Source organism: Chrysemys picta, chromosome 10 (assembly GCF_011386835.1).
Source record: "Chrysemys picta bellii isolate R12L10 chromosome 10, ASM1138683v2, whole genome shotgun sequence".
Taxonomy (NCBI): Eukaryota; Metazoa; Chordata; order Testudines; family Emydidae; genus Chrysemys; species Chrysemys picta.
The window spans coordinates 45,769,614-45,790,585 of record NC_088800.1 but is presented as its reverse complement, the minus strand read 5'-3'; positions in this window follow the sequence as shown (position 1 = coordinate 45,790,585).

Below are 20,972 nucleotides of genomic sequence, written 5' to 3'. Positions count from 1 at the left end.
TTTCTTGGCTTGAGAAGAGTGTTGTCTAGTGATCAGAGCAGGGACCTGGAAACCAAATTTCCTGGGATCCTTTCCTAGCTCTGACACTAGCTTTTTGTTGTGCAATCCTGAACAAGTTGTTGAACCAAATTGTGCCTCCATTATCCATTTGTAAAATGGAGAAAATAACCTTTGGCCTTTAATGATGCTGCGATGGGGTGTACTTGTCCCACACTGGGGATAAAAGGGTTAAGTCCACACTCTTGGCAGCAGAAGCCATGCCCCGTTGCCCATGCTGGAGCTGCAGTATAAAAGGGAGCAGCTCAGGTTAGTCAGGACTGACTGCCAAGGAGGAAGATACATGTTGCAAGCTCTGGCTGCTTGCCAGAAGTTCCGAGACTCAGGCAGCTGCAGAGGCCCAAGGGAGGTTGGAGACACCAAGAGCAGCACAGGCTGAGGCAGCTAATGACGCCCAGACCATAGCAACAGAAGATACAGTAGGAAGTAGATGGTGGGGAGTGGGAGGGGACAAGGCCTTGTCCCAAGTGTTGTCAGTGTATTTTGGATGGATTCTCTCTGACTCAGTGGTGAGCACACTTGCCCCTGAGAGGGGCCTGGGGTGGGATCTGGTGCAGCAAGAAGGGATTAGGTTCCCTTCCCTGGCTGCCACCCACCCTCAGGTGGTGGCCTATTCCCCCACTGGCCACCAGGCCACATAGCCTCATTGAGTAGGGCAGCCATAAAGACTGACCACCGGGCTATACAGCCCTGCTGAGGAGGGTGGCCATATTGACTCTGGCCACTTGGCCCTACTGCCCTGAGGCAAAGATTAGTCAGGCAGACTTAACCACAAGGCTGCAATGCCCTTGCCCTGTCCCAAGGGGGGATGGGGTGTACTTGTCCTGCAACAGATGCCTTATAACGTCCCTTTGTTTGTTTCTAAAACACCATGAGAGCGTTGGATGAAAGTTGCTCTGGAAGTGAGCCCCATTCCAATTCACACCCTCAAGTGAGAAATTGTTACAGTTTGCTGTGTGCTTCTTAGCATTGGGAATTGAGGAGGAGGGTGGTGGTGGTCGGGGACTCCCTCCTCAGGGGGACTGAGTCATCTATCTGCCGCCCTGACCGGGAAAACCGAGAGGTCTGCTGCTTGCCAGGAGCTAGGATACATGATGTGACGGAGAGACTGCCGAGACTCATCAAGCCCTCGGATCGCTACCCCTTCCTGCTTCTCCACGTGGGCACCAATGATACTGCCAAGAATGACCTTGAGCGGATCACTGCAGACTACGTGGCTCTGGGAAGAAGGATAAAGGAGTTTGAGGCGCAAGTGGTGTTCTCGTCCATCCTCCCTGTGCAAGGAAAAGGCCGGGGTAGAGACCGTCGAATCGTGGAAGTCAACGAATGGCTACGCAGGTGGTGTCGGAGAGAAGGCTTTGGATTCTTCGACCATGGGATGGTGTTCCAAGAAGGAGTGCTAGGCAGAGACGGGCTCCACCTAACGAAGAGAGGGAAGAGCATCTTCGCCAGCAGGCTGGCTAACCTAGTGAGGAGGGCTTTAAACTAGGTTCACCGGGGGAAGGAGACCAAAGCCCTGAGGTAAGTGGGGAAATGGGATCCTGGGAGGAAGCACAAGCAGGAGAGCGCAAGAGGGGAGGACTCCTGTCTCATGCTGAGAAAGAGGGACGATCATTGAGTTATCTTAAGTGCCTATACACAAATGCAAGAAGCCTGGGAAACAAGCAGGGAGAACTGGAAGTCCTGGCACAGTCAGGGAACTATGATGTGATTGGAATAACAGAGACTTGGTGGGATAACTCACATGACTGGAGTACTGTCATGGATGGATATAAACTGTTCAGGAAGGACAGGCAGGGCAGAAAAGGTGGGGGAGTTGCGTTGTATGTAAGAGAGGAGTATGACTGCTCAGAGCTCCGGTATGATACTGCAGAAAAACCTGAGAGTCTCTGGATAAAGTTGAGAAGTGGGAGCAACAAGGGTGATGTCGTGGTTGGAGTCTGCTATAGACCACCAGACCAGGGGGATGAGGTGGACGAGGCTTTCTTCTGGCAACTAGCAGAAGTTGCTAGATCGCAGGCCCTGGTTCTCATGGGAGACTTTAATCACCCTGATATCTGCTGGGAGAGCAATACAGCGGTGCACAGGCAATCCAGGAAATTTTTGGAAAGCGTAGGGGACAATTTCCTGGTGCAAGTGCTGGAGGAACCAACTAGGGGCAAAGCTTTTCTTGACCTGCTGCTCACAAACAGGGAAGAACTAGTAGGGGAAGCAAAAGTGGATGGGAACCTGGGAGGCAGTGACCATGAGATGGTCGAGTTCAGGATCCTGACACAAGGAAGAAAGGAGAGCAGCAGAATATGGACCCTGGACTTCAGAAAAGCAGACTTTGACTCCCTCAGGGAACAGATGGGCAGGATCCCCTGGGAGAATAACATGAAGGGCAAAGGGGTCCAGGAGAGCTGGCTGTATTTTAAAGAATCCTTATTGAGGTTGCAGGAACAAACCATCCCGATGTGTAGAAAGAATAGTAAATATGGCAGGCGACCAGCTTGGCTAAACAGTGAAATCCTTGCTGATCTTAAACGCAAAAAAGAGGCTTATAAGAAGTGGAAGATTGGACAAATGACCAGGGAGGAGTATAAGAATATTGCTCAGGCGTGCAGGAGTGAAATCAGGAAGGCCAAATCACACTTGGAGTTGCAGTTAGCAAGAGATGTTAAGAGTAACAAGAAGGGTTTCTTCAGGTATGTTAGCAACAAGAAGAAAATCAAGGAAAGTGTGGGCCCCTTACTGAATGAGGGAGGCAACCTAGTGACCGAGGATGTGGAAAAAGCTAATGTACTCAATGATTTTTTTGCCTCTGTCTTCACGGACAAGGTCAGCTCCCAGATTGCTGCACTGGGCAGTACAGCATGGGGAGAAGGTGACCAGCCCTCTGTGGAGAAAGAAGTGGTTCGGGACTATTTAGAAAAACTGGACGTGCACAAGTCCATGGGGCCGGATGCGCTGCATCCGAGGGTGCTAAAGGAGTTGGCGGGTGAGATTGCAGAGCCATTAGCCATTATTTTTGAAAACTCATGGCGATCCGGGGAGGTCCCAGATGACTGGAAAAAGGCTAATGTAGTGCCCATCTTTAAAAAAGGGAAGAAGGAGGATCCGGGGAACTACAGGCCAGTCAGCCTCACCTCAGTCCCTGGAAAAATTATGGAGCAGGTCCTCAAGGAATCAATTATGAAACATTTAGAGGAAAGGAAAGTGATCAGGAACAGTCAGCATGGATTCACGAAGGGGAAGTCGTGCCTGACTAACCTAATTGCCTTCTATGATGAGATAACTGGCTCTGTGGATGAGGGGAAAGCAGTGGATGTGTTATTTCTTGACTTTAGCAAAGCTTTTGATACTGTCTCCCACAGTATTCTTGCCACCAAGTTAAAGAAGTATGGGCTGGATGAATGGACTGTAAGGTGGATAGAAAGCTGGCTAGATCGTCGGGCTCAACGGGTAGTGATCAATGGCTCCATGTCTAGTTGGCAGCCGGTTTCAAGTGGAGTGCCCCAAGGGTCGGTCCTGGGGCCGGTTTTGTTTAATATCTTTATTAATGATCTGGAGGATGGTGTGGACTGCACTCTCAGCAAGTTTGCAGATGACACTAAACTAGGAGGCGTGGTAGATACACTAGAGGGTAGGGATCGGATACAGAGGGACCTAGACAAATTAGAGGATTGGGCAGAAAAAAACCTGATGAGGTTCAACAAGGACAAGTGCAGAGTCCTGCACTTAGGACGGAAGAATCCCATGCACTGCTACAGACTAGGGACCGAATGGCTAGGTAGCAGTTCTGCTGAAAAGGACCTAGGGGTCACAGTGGACGAGAAGCTGGATATGAGTCAACAGTGTGCTCTTGTTGCCAAGAAGGCTAACGGCATTTTGGGCTGTATAAGTAGGGGCATTGCCAGCAGATCGAGGAACGTGATCGTTCCCCTTTATTCGACATTGGTGAGGCCTCATCTGGAATACTGTGTCCAGTTTTGGGCCCCACACTACAAGAAGGATGTGGAAAAATTGGAAAGAGTCCAGCGGAGGGCAACAAAAATGATTAGGGGTCTGGAGCACATGACTTATGAGGAGAGGCTGAGAGAACTGGGATTGTTTAGTCTCCAGAAGAGAAGAATGAGGGGGGATTTGATAGCAGCCTTCAACTACCTGAAGGGGGGTTCCAAAGAGGATGGAGCTCGGCTGTTCTCAGTGGTGGCAGATGACAGAACAAGGAGCAATGGTCTCAAGTTGCGGTGGGGGAGGTCCAGGTTGGATATCAGGAAAAACTATTTCACTAGGAGGGTGGTGAAACACTGGAATGCGTTACCTAGGGAGGTGGTGGAGTCTCCTTCCTTGGAGGTTTTTAAGGCCCGGCTTGACAAAGCCCTGGCTGGGATGATTTAGCTGGGAATTGGTCCTGCTTTGAGCAGGGGGTTGGACTAGATGACCTCTTGAGGTCCCTTCCAACTCTGATATTCTATGATTCTATGAATATTTTCTTCATTCTATTTTAATGAGGTTTTATAATCCCATTAATTTAAAATCAATATAACCTAAAACCAAAGCATGCCTGTGAAGGGACGAAATCTCCAGGACATGTACTCATCATCTAATGCCATTATGCTGCTTAGCTGGCCAAAGCCTATCATGCACAATAAGAAGTGGCCTGTCTCTCTCTCTCTCTCTCTCTCAAACCTGAACCTTTATTCTGAGATCAGGTCAGAGACATCCCCCCCCCCCCCATGGTGCAGATGGCTTGAAAGAGTGGTGTGCCATGCCTTCTGGGAATAGCACACCTGTTGAAGCTCTAATGCAACAAGAGTGGGATTTTCAAAGACACCTAAGGGAGTTAAGTGCCTGACATGCAATGAAAGCCTAAGGGAGTTAAGTACCTCTGAAAATTCCAGTCATAAAACTAAACTTCAAGGAGGCCCAGCAGAGAGACCACTTCCTGCTGCCAGCAGTTCCTGTGAGAGAGCAGGGGATAAAGCAGCTGGTTGAAGTATCTTTCTTTTAACTTAAACTCTTAAATGCATGTGACTTTTGTGCTGGTGAATAGCTGACAGCTTGGAGAACCAAGGCCTCTACTCATCTACCCAGCCAGCAGGATACATTTGTCCCTTGCCAGTAAGTGCCAACTAGGGCTGGCTCCAGGCACCAGCGAAGGAAGCAGGTGCCTGGGGCGGCCAATAGAAAGGGGGCAGCACTCCGTCCGTTATTGGGGCGGCACGTCCGGGTCTTCGGTGGCAATTAGGCAGCGGATCCTTCACTCCCTCTCTTCGGCGGCACTTCAGTGGCAGCTCAATCGGGTTCTTCTTCCCTTTTTTTTTTTTTCTTTGCCACTTGGGGCGGCAAAAAAGCTGGAGCCGGCCCTGGTGCCAGTGTTGTCTCGCTGGGTGAGTAGGTTTTGCCCTCCATGTCCTCAGCCAATATTAGTGACAGTTGGGGTAAGGAGACTCCTAGGAATAGAGTGAGATCACTTCATAGACACAATCAAAGAGCCAGGAGAAGATAATGACTTTCAGTCACTATTGACTTGTGCTGGATTTAGCCCTGGGCTCGTGATTCCCAGTCCCTCCCACTGTCCCATCCTCATTCCTAATCTCATCCCCGTTAACTATCCTCTGCACTATCCTCTCCCCCATGCGATTGGATCTTCTCATTGATTTGTAAAATGATAAGAAATGACAGCAGGTGTGTGAGGGGTGGGACCAGCAAAGAAAGGATTAAATCATTAGTTCTCCTCGCACCCTCTGCCATCACCAAATGGTTGTAGCTCAAATTACTAAGAGTTAAAAGCTCTAATAGCTCTAGATCTCTGAAACATGCCTGCAAGTTCCCCTGTCTCCCTGTGAATCTGAGTGCTGACCTTGTGGATGCTGGGCTCCTGGTCCCTGGACTGGAGTAAAATGAATTCACTAAACCTATCTCAGCCTGGCTGGCTGTCACAAGCAATTAATGGCAAAGCAACTCTATTCTTTTCCAAGGTGTCCTCGTCAGACAATTGTAAGTCCAGGTTTGTCTCCCAATTTCTTTAATTGCCAGTTTCTGATGGGATAAATAAAGGGTGCTTGCCAAGCCCACTCGATGTCCAAATCAGTGTGGACAGAAGGAGATGTCACCACATTGTTATAGTGCCAGCAAAATCAGTGAAGGATGAGCCCTTTCCTCGCCCTTAACTTCATTCATGAAAATTCAGCCATCATGCCCGCAGTCTGATGCGCACCAGCTGTCACTCATTAAGCAGCAGCAATACAGAATTTAGACAGTGCTATGAGATGCAACAACAATGTATATCACCTTTTCAAAGCAATACATTTCTGTTCAGTGCACTACCTCTGCCTACAGCCATGCCGCTCCAGGCTGCGATTGGAAAGAGGCAAACCCCTTTGGGAAATACCCCTTCAGCCACAACCTTCCCCAATGTACCTCCCCCCATCTCTAGGGCTGGCCCTTTTGCAAGATTCTCACACATTTCATTAAGGGGTGCTCTGTCCCAAACAAACGTAAACTCCCAGAATGGCTACTAAACTTTTCCACCATGCACTTCTAAGATAGGGCTTGGTCTTCTCAGAGCCTTGGAGCTAGCCAGTTGTGCCTGTCTCTCCACACACAACCCACCAATCCAGACCTGAAATCACTTCTTAAGAGATGGGCCAGGCAGCTGATTTCTAGCCTCTCTTGTGTCTTCAGATGCTTGATCCAGCAGCAATATCTCCTTCTCCCTCCATAATCTGTCTGCTTCTGATGTGACCAAATAGCTCACTTCCTTTCTCCACCCTCTGGTGTCTTAGTGAGTTACCAGCCTCTCCCCTCCCCTAGTGCATTACGGCTTCTGGGCCCTAAACAGCACTCTAGGGCTTCTGCTCCAGAAGCCACTGGGAGAGGCTCATGCCTTGTGAGTCTGCCTCCTCCCCATGTTACTGTGCTGCAGGACTGATTGAAACATTTCTAACCCAACATTGTCCCATTGGAAAAGAAGGTTTCAGCAAAATCTCCTATAGTGAGGGATCACCATGCATCAGGGGAGATATAGTCCAGCCAGATGCAGTGCCTATAAGGGAAAATGGGGCTGCAAGGGACCCCCCCAACTACTACTCCATGATGCACTGTGGCTGTCAGGGTTCTCACCCCCCCCTCCCCTGACTCCGTGGTACAGATGTGGGGACCCACATGAAAGACCCCCCCTAAGCTTATATTCTACCAGCTTAGGTTAAAACTTCCTCAAGGCACAAATTCCTTTCCTTGGATGGTATTTCTGCCACCACCAAGTGATTTACACAAAAATTCAGGGAAGGGTCACTTGGAACCCCTATCCTCCCAAGCCCCTTCACCCCCTTTCCTGGAGAGGCTTGAGAATAATATACCAACCAGTTGCCTTAGCAATGTGAGCACAGACCAGACCCTTTATCTTCAGGGCACTGAAATCAGTCAGGATCTTAAAAGAAGAACTTTATTTATAAAGAAAAAAATAAAAGAATCACACCCACAAAATCAGGCTGGACGGTAACTTTGCAGGGTAATAAAAAGATTTAAAAACACAGAGGATTCCCCTCTGGGCTCAGCTTCACAGTTACAAAAACAGGAATGAAACTACTTCTGTAGCATAGGTTATCTTTTGTGAATTGGCTTGTGAATTTTCCTAACACATTTCCTTGCCCGACTCACACTTTCTGTGGTTTCAGATGGATTATTCTAGGTATATTTTCAGGAGATATTGTACCTGCTTGGCTTCTCCCTCCGTTCGGAGAGGGAATAAAACACAAAACAAAAATAAATCCTTCCCCCCCCCCCCCGATTTTAAAGTATCTTCTTTTCTCATTGGTCCTTCTGGTCAGGTGTCAATTGGTTATTTGAACTGCTTAACCCTTTACAGATAAGGCAATTCAGTACTGCTGCCCAGGATACATAAAGGTTGCTACCCTTCCCCCTATATTTATGACAAAATGGGGCTGCAAGGGACCCCCCCAACTACTACTCCATGATGCACTGCGGCAGCTCAGCCAGACCAGAGATGGTCAACCTGAAGCAAAACAGTGTGACATGCCTGCATCAAAATTTCAGTTTTGTTGTTTTGACTTTGTTCCAATTTGGGATAAAAACAAATGTTGAACTATCAGGGACAGAAATTCCATATTTCAATCGGCTTTCATGTGCAGTGATCCTCTCTTCCAGCCCAGCAGGGAGAAAGCACTACAATAGCTGATTACTAATGGAAAGGATCGGGTTATTGCCGTGGTGACAGGGCTGTGAGGTGTTGTTCAGTCACAGGTGCTGAGTCTTGGGTCTGCCTGCAGCATTGTCTCTACAAGGCTGCAGGAAATGCAAAGGGGTTTGTTTGGTTTTGCTTCAGATTCCCTGAGAGTTAGATTATCTGACAGCATTTACCACTGCAGTTGGTCTTCTAGCTCTTCCCATTTGAAGCTCTCTTCTCCATTAACAGCAGCTCAGTAACCCCTCCCCCTCCCCCCAACTCCCTCAGAAACTCCTTTGTCCTCCTCAGGGCTCCATGAACCTAAAAGTGGGCCCTGAAGTGTTGTCCTTAACTGTTCAGGGATTTTCCCCTGCAAGATAGTTCTGACTCTCTGCCTCTGCCCAAATACCCCTGCATTCCACAAGTGTCTCCAAATCCATAGGATTTCTCCATGATCACAAAACAGCCACAGGTCTGAGACTCACCCTGTTTACCTTCCATTTGCTGAAGGGCAAATCTCCCTTCTGCAATTTAACTGATGAGTTTGAGCTTCAACTCACTGAGTTTTCTTCACAATATTTCCCATGGTTTTCCTCTATGAAGGACAACACAGCTCTTACAGTTGTGTAATTCTTGTGAAAAATGCCAGTCAGACTCCAAGGTACATGGGAAATATTGTAAAACACCTAGTCTCCAGGGATTTCCTGGCACTAATCCAGGACCGGATTAACTCTTGTGGGCCTGGGGCTATTAGATTTTGTGGGGCCCCTGTCCAAGGGGTGCAAGCTCTGGGAGGGAGTTTGGGTGTGGGAGGGGGTGCAGGCTCTGGGCTGGGGCAGGGGGGGTCGGGCCTTACCTTGGGTGGCTCCCGAAAGTGACCAGCACACCCCTCTGGCAGCAGCTCCTCTCTGCGGTGTGCCGCTGCCAGCAGGTGCCACCCCCACAGCTCCCACTGACCATAGTTCCCGGCCAATGGGAGCTGTGGGGGTGGCTCTTGGGGCAGGGACAGCGCACAGAGACCACCCCTGGGACATGCTGGCTGCTTCTGAGAGTGGTGCAGAGCAAGGGTGGGCAGGAAGCCTGCCATAGTCCGGCTGTGCTGCCAGTAGTGGCCGGGGACCCCCAGGTCCTTTTAAATCACCCGGGCCTCTGGGCAAATGTCCCCTTTGCCCCCCCCCCCCCCCATTGGCAGGCCTGTTGCAGGGCCCACCTTAGCCTGAGGCTGCAGCCTCTAAAGCCCCTGCATTAATCCAGCCCTGCACTAATCTGAAATCCATTGTAGGAATGGGAATGAAATAAAATCCAAAGCCAAATTTTAACTCTCTCCACTTTCTTTTGAAGTTCAATGGAGTTTGGGTAACTTGAGTATAAAGTTAATTGCCAGTGTCATGCTTCTACTCTTCCTGCTTACAGCCAAAAAATACCAGGAGAACCCAATGGCTTTTTATATGGATATTTGTCTACTGGCAACAAACCCCCTTCTACAGAGGCCACCACACAGGCCGGGAACTAAACTGTATTAGGACTGGTGACCTAGGGATGGAAAGCACTGTGTTCTGTTACCAGCCCCTGGCCATATAGTGCCATAAGGAGATATTTAAAATTAATTAATTAGTGGTGTTCTGATCTAATTCTCCTCTCTAACCCTCAACAAGAGCCACCAGATTTCTCTAGGAAACCAGCAGCTTGGAGAACAGTATTCATGACCTGCAGCGAAAGGTTTTATCATAAAAGCTAGGGAGTCAGGAATTTGCTCTCAAATGATTCATTAAAATCAGAAGGCAATTGATCCCCTGAACTTTTGACAGGCATTTTGCAGTCACAGTGGGATCCTCACAGACTTTCTTCCCTTCATTCAGTCGTTAACTTTAAACCCCTCCTTGCTGCTCTCTGCTTTCTTCCTGGCCTTTGCATTATTCCTGGATGAGTCAGGGGGCTGGGAATTCTGTTGCTGTCTCCATAAGATCACTGCATGCATTTCTATATTGCCGCATCGATGGGGATTATGTAAGTAGCAAATGAAGACCCAGTCAGATAGAGTTTTTAAAATGGGGATTACTGGTGCTGAAGATGAAATGGTGTCTTTGATGGTGTTACAACCTTCAGTGTAAATCCTTCTCAGTCTCGGCTCTATTTAACTGATGCACTGAAAGCCTCCTTTGCAGTCCTTATTGTTAGGAGAAACAGAAAAACATTGAGTGCAGACACCTTAAAGAGAGGGAAAAACATAAGCTTGGTACTATTAAGGCATTTGATTACTTTCAAGCACAGTTCCAACACTTCAGCTGAAACTGATATCCTGATACCATCTCTTTTTGTCTTTTCTCTGACATGTGCACTCAGTACTTTGGCTTGGAATAGCTTTTGAAATTATAATCTCCTTCAGGTCCTGAGTGGCAGCCTCACAAATCGGGGTCTGTTGGAAAGAACTGTGTAATGAGATTTTGGAAAAGCAGGTGTCTGACACTTCTGCTGTTGTATCTGGAAGCGTCCACAGGCTTCAGGATCACTGGATATAAAGTTCCAACACAGGGATCAATAGCCAGGTTTTTGAATAACTAGGTTGATTGCAGTTGTTTTGGAGAAGCCAATTGATTATGAAGTGCTTTGAGATCCTCCAAAGGAGGTTGCTACAGGAAGGTGAGAATTATTAGCCTTTGTCCTTGACACAGGCTAACAGTCTGCAAAACTGTTAATGTGAAAAATAAGCCTGTTTTGAGTTAGTTCTACCAGCAAGAACCCTTTGCTTTTTCATCCAAAGATCTCAGAGTTCTGTACCAATAGCTAGCCTAAGGAAGTAAAGCAATTAACCCCATTTTACACCCATGGAGCCAGGGTCTTCTCTGTGTTAGGCCAACTTTTTACCACTCTCCTGGCACAAAGCTTCACTAAAGCCAGCTAAAGTGGCCACAGGAGGCTTGTCTCCATGTTGGGGGATCCTCAGATGGCCTAGAGACTCATACATACGTGCACCTTATGGTGGATGCATCAGCCTGGAAAGAAGGTATGACCAGGGCTCTGTTGCACCTGGCTGATCACTTCTTGTTATGACAGCTCCTTAGAGCCAGTGGCAGCTGGCATATGTTAGACCATCTTCCAGGCTGCTGTGACTTGCACTGGGGGAACGGATTAGTGCAAGGAAATGCCAGGAGTGGGGGAGCCCAAAGGTACCAGTGACATTACCCAGGGTACAATCTGGACTATGGACAGCTGTGACCCCATAACACTCTCTCTCCCTTACACTGCTTTGCTGTGAGAACCACTACTCCTGGTCTGTTCAAACACAGCTCCCAGCATGTAATTGACTCCCAGCTATGTTATATGAGTGCCATATCCAGTCACTCAAGAACTATATTATAGAGCAACACCAGCAAATTCCCAGTCCCAAATTTGCCCCCAGAAACGTGCATCTTGTACTGCCCAGCAGCCTGCTGGATCAGGGGTGGCAGGTTTGTAGAAATTTTGGTGGTGCCCTGAACCCACCCTCACCCACACTCTGCCCCCCACCTTCCCAAGGCTCTGGGAGGGAGTTTGGGTGGGGGAGGAGGTCTGGGGTGCAGGCCCTAGGCTGGGGCAGGGTGCAGGTTCTGGGAGGGAGTTGGGGATGGGAGGGGTGCAGAGGGAGGGGGTGCAGGGGTGAGGGCTGTGGCTGCAGATGAGGGGTTTGGGGTGTGGGAGGGGCTCAGGGCAAGAGTAGGAGTGTGGGGGGGTGAGGGCTCTGTCTGGGGCTGGGGGTTTGGGGTGTTAGAGAGGCGCAGGGCTGGGGCAGAGGGTTGGAGTGCAGGGAGATGAGGGCTCAGGCTGGGGATAAGGATAAGGTGTTTGGGGTGTTGAAGGGGTTCAGAGCTACAGTAGAGGGTTGAGGGTGCGGTGGGGGAGTGAAAGCTCTGGCTAGGGGTGTGGCCTCTGGGGTGGGACAGGGATGGGGATGAGTTTGGGGTGCAGGCAGGCTGCTCCGGGACAGGGGCCAGAGAGGAGGACTCCCTCCAGCCCTTTCTCTGCTGGCAGCAGCAACCTCTGGGGAAGGAGCCCCCCTTTCCAGCCCCCCCAGCAGCACACTCACCCCCACCACTGTCACTGCATGTGCTCCTAGGGTCCCTCTCAGGTCCAGGAATCTCCCTCGCCTCCCCCGTGGTGGGTGCCGGGGGGTGCTGCATGCACTTCCTCCCCTGCTGTTGCCCCGACTGTAGCCTCACTGGGGATAAGGCTGCCTCCTTGCCCAGCATGGGGCAGGAGTGGCGACTGCGGGCGGGGGAGGGGGAGCTGTGCTGCTGGAGGGTCCTGCTGGAAAAGGGAAGGGTCTAAGGTGGAAGGGCAGGCTCAGAGTCAGTCTGCCCTGGCAGTCGAGATGGGAGGCAGCATGGAGCTGCACAGAAGAGACAGTGACTCTCTGCTCCAGGGCCCCAGGAAGGCAAGAAGGGACTGGGGGACACTTGGGGGAGGTGTGGCAGGTGGAGCTGGGAGGGGACACCCAGCCCCAAATATCGGTGGAGCTTCGCTCCTGGGCTCTGAATATTGCTGGTGCCCGGGCACCACGTGGGAATATAACTTGCTGCCTGTGTCCTGGATAATACAAGATCATATAAAGTCTGTCATTTCATTATTAGAAAACAATAAGCACAACCCTGTTATCCCAAATGGAGATTTCCAAACACTTCAGTCCAAACACATACTGGTTTGGATAAAACAAGCCTATTCAGTTAATCTTTTTTCTGTAATTATTACAAGTAATGAGGCATAAAAGTCAGAATTGGTTATAAAGAAATACAAGGTAAAATACAAACTAATATCTAGTTTAACAAGCTGAGTGAATTTAAAACAAAAGGTTCTCTCTCACCATATGTTCTAGCAGCCTTACTGGCTGAATCTTTCAGCCAGGATCCTTCCCCAGTCCAATGAGGCTTCTTTTGTTTTTTCAAGGGTTGTTGATGCTGTGAGTAGAGATGAAGGGAGAGAGAATCTAGAGAGTTTATTTCCCATTTTTATATCTTTTCCTTCTCTTTGAGAATCATCTCCAGCTGGGATTCAGGAGACAGCAAGTGTGTGGGATAGAAACTTGCAGCTGTTTCTTTGCCAACACGTAAATCTCTTACTAACCTTCTTCCTGCTGAAGAATAGCCAATTAATCAGGTGATATTCCATTTGATCATGTTGACACCTGGCTTGGGTGTTGGCTAGCCTGTTGTCTCTGGATGTCTTATACAGTAGAATGTTATAACTTTACCTACAACGTCATCACACTTATTTTACCAGAACAACAATGTTCAGCAGATTATGAGTTTTCAAATGATACCTCACAAGACATACTTTGTACAAAATGTATCAGTCTTATAAAAAAGGTTAACATAGGGGCACAGACTGTCCCTTAAAGCCACCTTTGCACATCATTACCCTCCTGAGTTTTACCTTTTGCTCCACAGCTGGAGCCAAGGAATGGGCTGTGGGAACTAAGAATACAGGGTTGGTAGGAGAACATTGTCATGGAAAGCACCCCACACTCAAGGCCCCAGGTTGCCTCATCCTCACATGTGTATCTCATCTCTGAGGACATCCACTGGGGTCAGAGGAGAGGACAGTACCCCTTGGAGTCGCTACTCCAAACTTCTATTCCCCCCAGAAGGGATCCATGCTTTTTACTCACATCCATTCATGCAAGGAAAAGGTGGCATTTGGGCCATTGAAATTAGAGATGGCAAAGACTTATTAGGCCCCATCCAATCCATCCCCTATCCATGCCAATGCAGGATTGTTCCCTATAGTGCATTCCCCAGAGCTTCAGCTACTCCAGTTTTAAATGTCTCCTTCTCTTGGGAGACAGTTCCTAAGCCAGCTACACCTCACTGTCAGGAAGCTCTACCTGAGATTTAGTCTACATTTTCCTTAACTCGCTTTCCATTCTATTACCCCTAGTTAAACTTGTTCATATCACACTAAATAACTCTGCTCCCTTCTTGGTGTTTAAACCCTTTAATGATTTGGAGATTGTTATCCTGTGCCCCTAGTCATCTCTGAGCCAACCTATACATATTTCATTTTATTATTTTAATCTTTCTTCCTAAGTCAGTCCCTCCAGCTCATGAATCATTTGTTACACTTTCCTCTGAACTCCCTCCAAAATTTGTCAACGTCTTTTTGGTAACAAGGACCCCGTAACTGAACACAGTATTACAGATGCAATTTCACCACAAGGGCATAGCCTATTACCCGAGTCTATTATCTGCCCTGTTTCATGGTTTGATACTTCTGCAAACACCCAAGATTGCCCCCCAAATTGCATTGGCTTTTCTTTGCTGCCATATTGCATGGAAGACTTGTATCCAGTGTTCTGTCCCATGTCCTCCTCAAGTTTCCAGGCCTTGCCCAAGGTCAGACATAAGTATGTTGGTCTGGGATATTTGTGGAAGCCATCCAACTTTTCTTGGCTGTCTTGTCTCTGATACGGCTTGTGCTTTTAATTATTTGTCAGGGTGGAGAGAGCCTAAGCTTTTATGCTTATATGTTTAAATCAGACTACGTGCAGTGAGTCACTGGCAGAGCTGGGAGTAGAATCCAGGAGCCCTGACTGCCAGTCCTCTGCTCCTGAGATGCTTGAGCACCTCACACATCAGGCTCTGCGACTGCATGAACATGTCTAAAATTGCTTGCTGTGTGTTGTTTAGGTGGGTCTGAAGAGGTTTCACTAGGAGCAATGGGATGAAACTGCAGTGGGACTAAGGGGCAGTATGGTCCAACTGGATTCTGTTCCTAGTACCAGCTAGGTGAACTTAGGCAAGTCAGTTCACCTCCCTGTGCTGCTGTTTCCCCTCACATCAGGGAAAGGGTGGATCAGTTTAGACTGAGGCCCAGATCCTCAAAGGTATTTTGGCTCCTGACCCCCATGGATTTAATTGGCGGTTAGGTGCCCAAATGCCTTTGATGGTCTGGGTCTTTGTGCCCCAGGTTGCAGCCCCCAGCTCATTCTAAACCTTAGAAACCGGTTTTCTAATGGAGACTGTGACAGAACCTCACTCTAGTGGCCCAGAGCACATGGCTTTAACAAAGATTAGTTGTCCTTTCATTGCAGCTGCTTAAGGAGGTTTGCAAATTAAATGTGTGCAGCAAAATGCTTGTTCTCAGCTATGAGTGTGAACCTGGCCACTGCTCCCCTGCTTGCCACATTTGATTTGTGCAGCACACTCATGAGGCCTGGGCTTTTTTGTAAACAGGTCAGTCAATATGTAAAGTAGAACCTAGCTATTTACTGCAGGTGACAAAATTAGTGTCTTGGACTTTCAGCACAAGCTGCTGACACAACCTGGTGGGGACAATTACTTCAATGTTAAAAGCCACTTTTGTGAAGAAACAAAGCAGGGAGGAACTTGAATTTATTTAGAGAGGGTGAGAAACTCCATTTGGCATCTCCCTGGCTTTGTCCCAGCTTACAAAGCATTTGGGCTAATTAATTATAACAGAAGAATGAGCCCAGTCTTCCTTTGGGTATAAAGTCACAGGAATTAATGTATCCAAACAGACCCCATGTCCCTTCTGGGCTAGTAGCAAGTCTCAGGCATTGGCTGGTGCTGGAAGCATTCGAGGAGCCCAGATCTAACTTTGCAACTAGCTGCTATCCCTGTAAAGGACCCACCCAGAACCCCATGGCCCAGGCTGCATTCACTTGCATTAAGTTATCCTACCAGGTCTTGTTGGGGGACAAGAGAACAACACAATCAGGTTACTGGGCTATTGGCTTCCCAACCCACAGATCCTGATCTCGGAGCATCCCCATCATTGAAGGAGAATGGGAAGTATGTCCTGGAGTGTTTATCCCCATTGTGTGAGTGCAGCACCCCTTTCTGAGATCCAATACTTTATGCTCTGTCAATGGGTGGCTGGCCCTTTAAGGAGAGATGAGCCTAGTCCCACTTGTGAGCATTCACTTGCTTCTCAGCTGATGCTCTGAGGACAGATGGGGATTAGGTGATAGCTGGAAGATCACCTAGTTCTCATAAAAGCCAGAGGGTAATTTCCTTGAGTTAGGGATGTGTGGGAGTTCTTAGGTCAAAAGGAAGAGTCAAGAATCTGGCTTGCATGCATGTGATGTATAAGTATAAGTTTTAAACAAACAATTTAATACTGGTAACCAGTGATGATGATTGTGACTCTTGGTTGAGGTGGAGGAGTCAGAGGGTGGGATATTTCCCAGGGAATGCCTTACTGCTAAATGAACTAGCAATTAATTGAGCCCTCAAGGGTTAACTCTCACAACACTTTCCAAGGCAGCAGGAAAGGAGGGAGGGCAGACAGAGACACACATCGTGTGTGAGAGGGAAAAAAAAAGTGCATTTCCCCTTTAAGTAGCTGACCCCAGGCTTAAGTACACTGCCTTGTTAATTAAATCAGCTTGCTGAGACCTGAGACAGCAGCTACTGCCTAGAAGCTCCCTCTTTCCATCACGTGTCCCCCCTGCTCTATGGAAGATGGGGTAAGTGGGGTATAGGAGGGGGGGAGACACCCTGACATTAGCCTCCCTTCCTCACCCTGTACAGCAAGCAGGAGTCTCTGGAAGTAGCTCCAAAGCAGAGGGCAGGAGCAGCACATGGCAGTGGGGGGAGGGACAGCTGCTGCACAGGGAACTTAGGGGAGTGGGGAGCTGATAGGGGATGCTGATGGGGGGGCTGCTGGTCCACCCTGGTTCCAACCACCCACCAGCTAGCTGCAAGGGGCTGCTCTTCCTGCAAGGAGTGGACAAAACAGGTGGCTGCCAAACGACATTAGAAGGGAGCATTTCACAACTTTAAATGAGCATGTTCCCTAATTGATTGGCAACTTAACATTGAAACAACGTTAACCAGGATGACTTTAAGTGAGGAGTTCCTGTAGAATAAATGGGCCCAGGCTAAAATACCCCTGTGCATCTTGATTTCAAACACTCACTCATATTAGAGGAAGGGCTTGGATCTGAGGTTTTGGTTCCCAGCTGCTCTTCTGGAAACCCACATGGCCAAACAACTGACTCCATGGGGCTATTCCTGGTGATTGTTAACACTAATCCAGTCTAATTTGTTGTCCTACTTTTCCCCCACACTCATTCCTGCCCATCCCAACTCAATGTTAGTGATGATAACATTTTCCTCTGCTGACGTTCATCAAGGTGACAGTCTGATAGATGGCTGATCAAACCTGAGTTTAGGTGTTTTACACAGGGCCGCCCAGAGGATTCAGGGTGCCTGGGGCAAAGCAATTTCAGGGGCCCCTTCCATAAAAAAAAGTTGCAATACTATAAAATAGTATAGTTTCATGGGGGCCCCTGCGGGGCCTGGGGCAAATTGCCCCACTTGCCCCCACTCTGAGTGGCCCTGGTTTTACAGGATTAAAAACCCACTTCAATCAGGTGATACACAGCACCACCTTCTTCTGCTGAGAGATGATGAGAGGTACAAGTCTCTGGACTCTCTTTTCCTGCATTCACTAAGCATTTATACATTGGAGCATGAGCAACACATAAAAATTCAATTACAGCAAATAGGGATGCACAGCTGGCTACCGCAAAGCAGGGGGTTTAGCTCAGCAGTGAAAGACTGACACGTGACATTCAAATATGGAGTGCTCAGATAAGTTATGAAGATTGATATTTATTATGATTTTCAATTATGCTATTAAAAAAACCCAGCTATTTTGTAATGAAACCCTGCTGGCAAGAGCTGAGCAGGGAAGTGAAACATATGAAGAGTAACAAAGATCAGTAAAATCAGAAGCTGCAAATCATATGCAAGGCACCCTGCAATTAGGGATGAATATAAGCAGAGAAAGCCCTTGGAAATTACAATCACAGTTCAGTGTTCTGCACATGCTGTGATTTAAAAATACACTAGTCTCCAGCATTTCTAGTGTCACCCCTAGTGAAGCCAAAAGGTAACAGCTGTTGTTGTCTTCGCCTTACATAGTGGTTCCCAATCACTGCCAGGTGTACTAGTGCTACTTACTTTAACAATGAGCTACTGTGCTCTTCTTCCACTCAGCAGTGCTCCCACTCGCCCATAATGGAGCATGGCCTGGGATTGTGACACTCTGGCTCAGTGCAGCCAAAGGGTACATAAAGTTGAATAGGAGCTGGGGGGTACAACCAAGGTCTTCGCCTGATAAACCAGTATGATTGCTCAAAATGCTTGGGACCCATTGCTCTAACAGGCAGACGATTCTGACACAGGCAAACTGGAGGTGGCACTGTCTCCTTTTCTTACACGGAGTTGCTTGTCTGTTCTCCAGCTGCACCTATCCTGTCTCTTGTGGAGACCTCTCCTTCCTACCCATCAGACAGTATCTGCCATTTGGAGTGTAGGGGGAGGAGGCGGCTTCCCTGAATAAGGGCAGCATCCAAGTTGAGAGGGGTTTTTAAAAACATTTAAAAACAGTGAAACTTCTGACTCCCTTCTCTCTGGATTCTGGGCCAGGATTTCTCACTCTGCTGCCCAACTGGAGCATTCATGTGAGCTGCAGGTAGAGGAGGATCCTTCACATTCTTCTAGTCATGAGAGCAGGTAGATCTCAGGGTAGACAGGATACAGCAGCTGGAATAGTTCTGTGTTGGAGTGCTAACATTTAGGAAAGTGCAGAAACACTAGGGAGGAGTGGGCAGCATTATGTTAAGCACAGTTGACTGATAATGACCTGATCTCTGTTTTAGGCAGGCCATACTTAATGATCATAGATGCAGAGAGGTTGCATGTTCTAGTGGACTGATCCTGGGACTAGGAATCAGGAAGTCTTGCAGTCTAATCCTGCTCTGCCATTGCCTTGCTAAGTGGCTTTGGTCATCTCCCTTAACCTCTCTATAGCTGGTATCTCCGTTTCCTGATTTGTTGGTAGCACTAAAACTTGCCTTTCAAGCTCACTGAGGACTAACTAGCTGATGAGTTTGTACGGTGTTTGAAGATTCAAAAGTACATGTGGTTTTTCCATGCTACAAAAATCTAGTAGATTGGTACAGGTCCTTGAGCAACAGACGGGCAATTCTACATTGTAGCAATAATACAGAAGGGATGGGAATATTGGCAGAATTTCTATGGAGTTCTGGTTGAGGAAAATAGAAGACATAGGGGAGACTGTCTACTTTTGCCCTACTTCAAGGAATCTTCTGGATATCCAGTCCTTTTCCAAAGAGGACCTAGGAAATAAGGGCAGATTTCTAAATAAAGAGGTCCTCAAGCCAGCACAGGGATTTGTTTGACTATTTTTAATCATTACCTTCTTTACTGTTCTGCCCTGTAATATACAAGAGGACCAAATATTATCAAGTGGTTAGAGAATGATGGTGAAGCTATCTGGTTTCCACTCCTGACTCTGGCACTGACTTGCTGTGGTGTCCTTGGGCAAGACACTTGGGCCTCATTTTTCCTATCTGTGAAAGGGGATGATGTCTATATAAGGTAGGGTAGGATCTTTGGTACAAAGTAGATTATAAAGCCACTGAAATAAGATGATTTCCCTTCATGTATATGGAGAGACAGCTAGTTGGAAATTATCAAATGAATTTAGTTTTATTCAGCCTATGGAATGGTTCCATCCAATCCTCGAAAGTGCCAGTTTATTAATCATTTTCCTTAGCTGTGAGGCGTTAATAAAACACAAAAGACTAAAACTCACCCAATCATACATGGAAATCCAGGCATTATTGTTGCTCAAAGAGTCCTGGAAATCTAGATGCCTTACTTTCATTTTCTGTGAGAAATGGATTCTTACATGCAATGCTAAACTAATTAATGGTTTTTAATGGGGCTTCACAATTGGACATCCTCTCCATATTCCTTATCAGGACTCTGTAACACCCAAAGAAGTGACTGCTCCCCAGAGTCCTTTCCAGATTTTACACTGAACCCAGCACATGCTCAGACTGGACTTTGATGCTCTGATTCAATGTGACCTGTGAAAAGCCCTCTGAAAGCCGAGCCATGGGACTGTAGTCAGTGTGGTACAGATCCCCATGCAATGCAAACATGATCAATAACACTCAGTTATGCACCTTACCACTGAGTCTTGATGCTTAGATTTAGCAACTTGGGATGTGACAAAGCCAGGTTGGGGTGAGTGGTGGGGGGACACATGACCACCCCACATGTTGTCTCTGAGCTGAGAAGCAGCAGAGCCAGGAGTGCCAGAGCAGCAGCGAGTGAGCACCCTTTGGGGAGCATCTCCTGGCAGCCAGGCTCTGCAGACAGGGGCTGGCTCCAGGGGGTGTCACCTGGCTCCTTTGGGGGAGAGGCAAGAGTGTGTCCGGGTGCAGCTCAGAGCTGTGATGACCCCCCTGCCTGGGAACTGCCTGGCTGTGCAGAGGTGGCCTGGCTTGGGGAGCAGGGCAGGGAGGGCTGCTGGGCAGCCAGCCAGTTCCCTGGCTCCCGCAGCGTGGAAAGTCGGGGCCCGAGCATGTTGGGCAGCTCCTACCAGCTTCTGATCTGCCAGGTCCTGGCAGGAGGCGATGGCTTTCAAACTGAGGCGGGCATGCCCCACAGTTTGAAACCTCTGTGCTACGTGGAAGGCAGAAATCTTGGGGGCAGGGCCTCTGACCCCATATGCCCCCCCACATTACCTCTAGGGGATGCAAATACGCTTGCTTGCCCCAGGTGCTAAAATGTCTAGTTACAGTTCTGATTAGGGGCATGGGCTGAGAAGAGAACAGACCATTATGATTTGCATGAGATATGCCAATATTCACTTGTGCATAGATATCTTGTCTTTTGAGGATCAGTGATCCAATTCCTATTTCTTT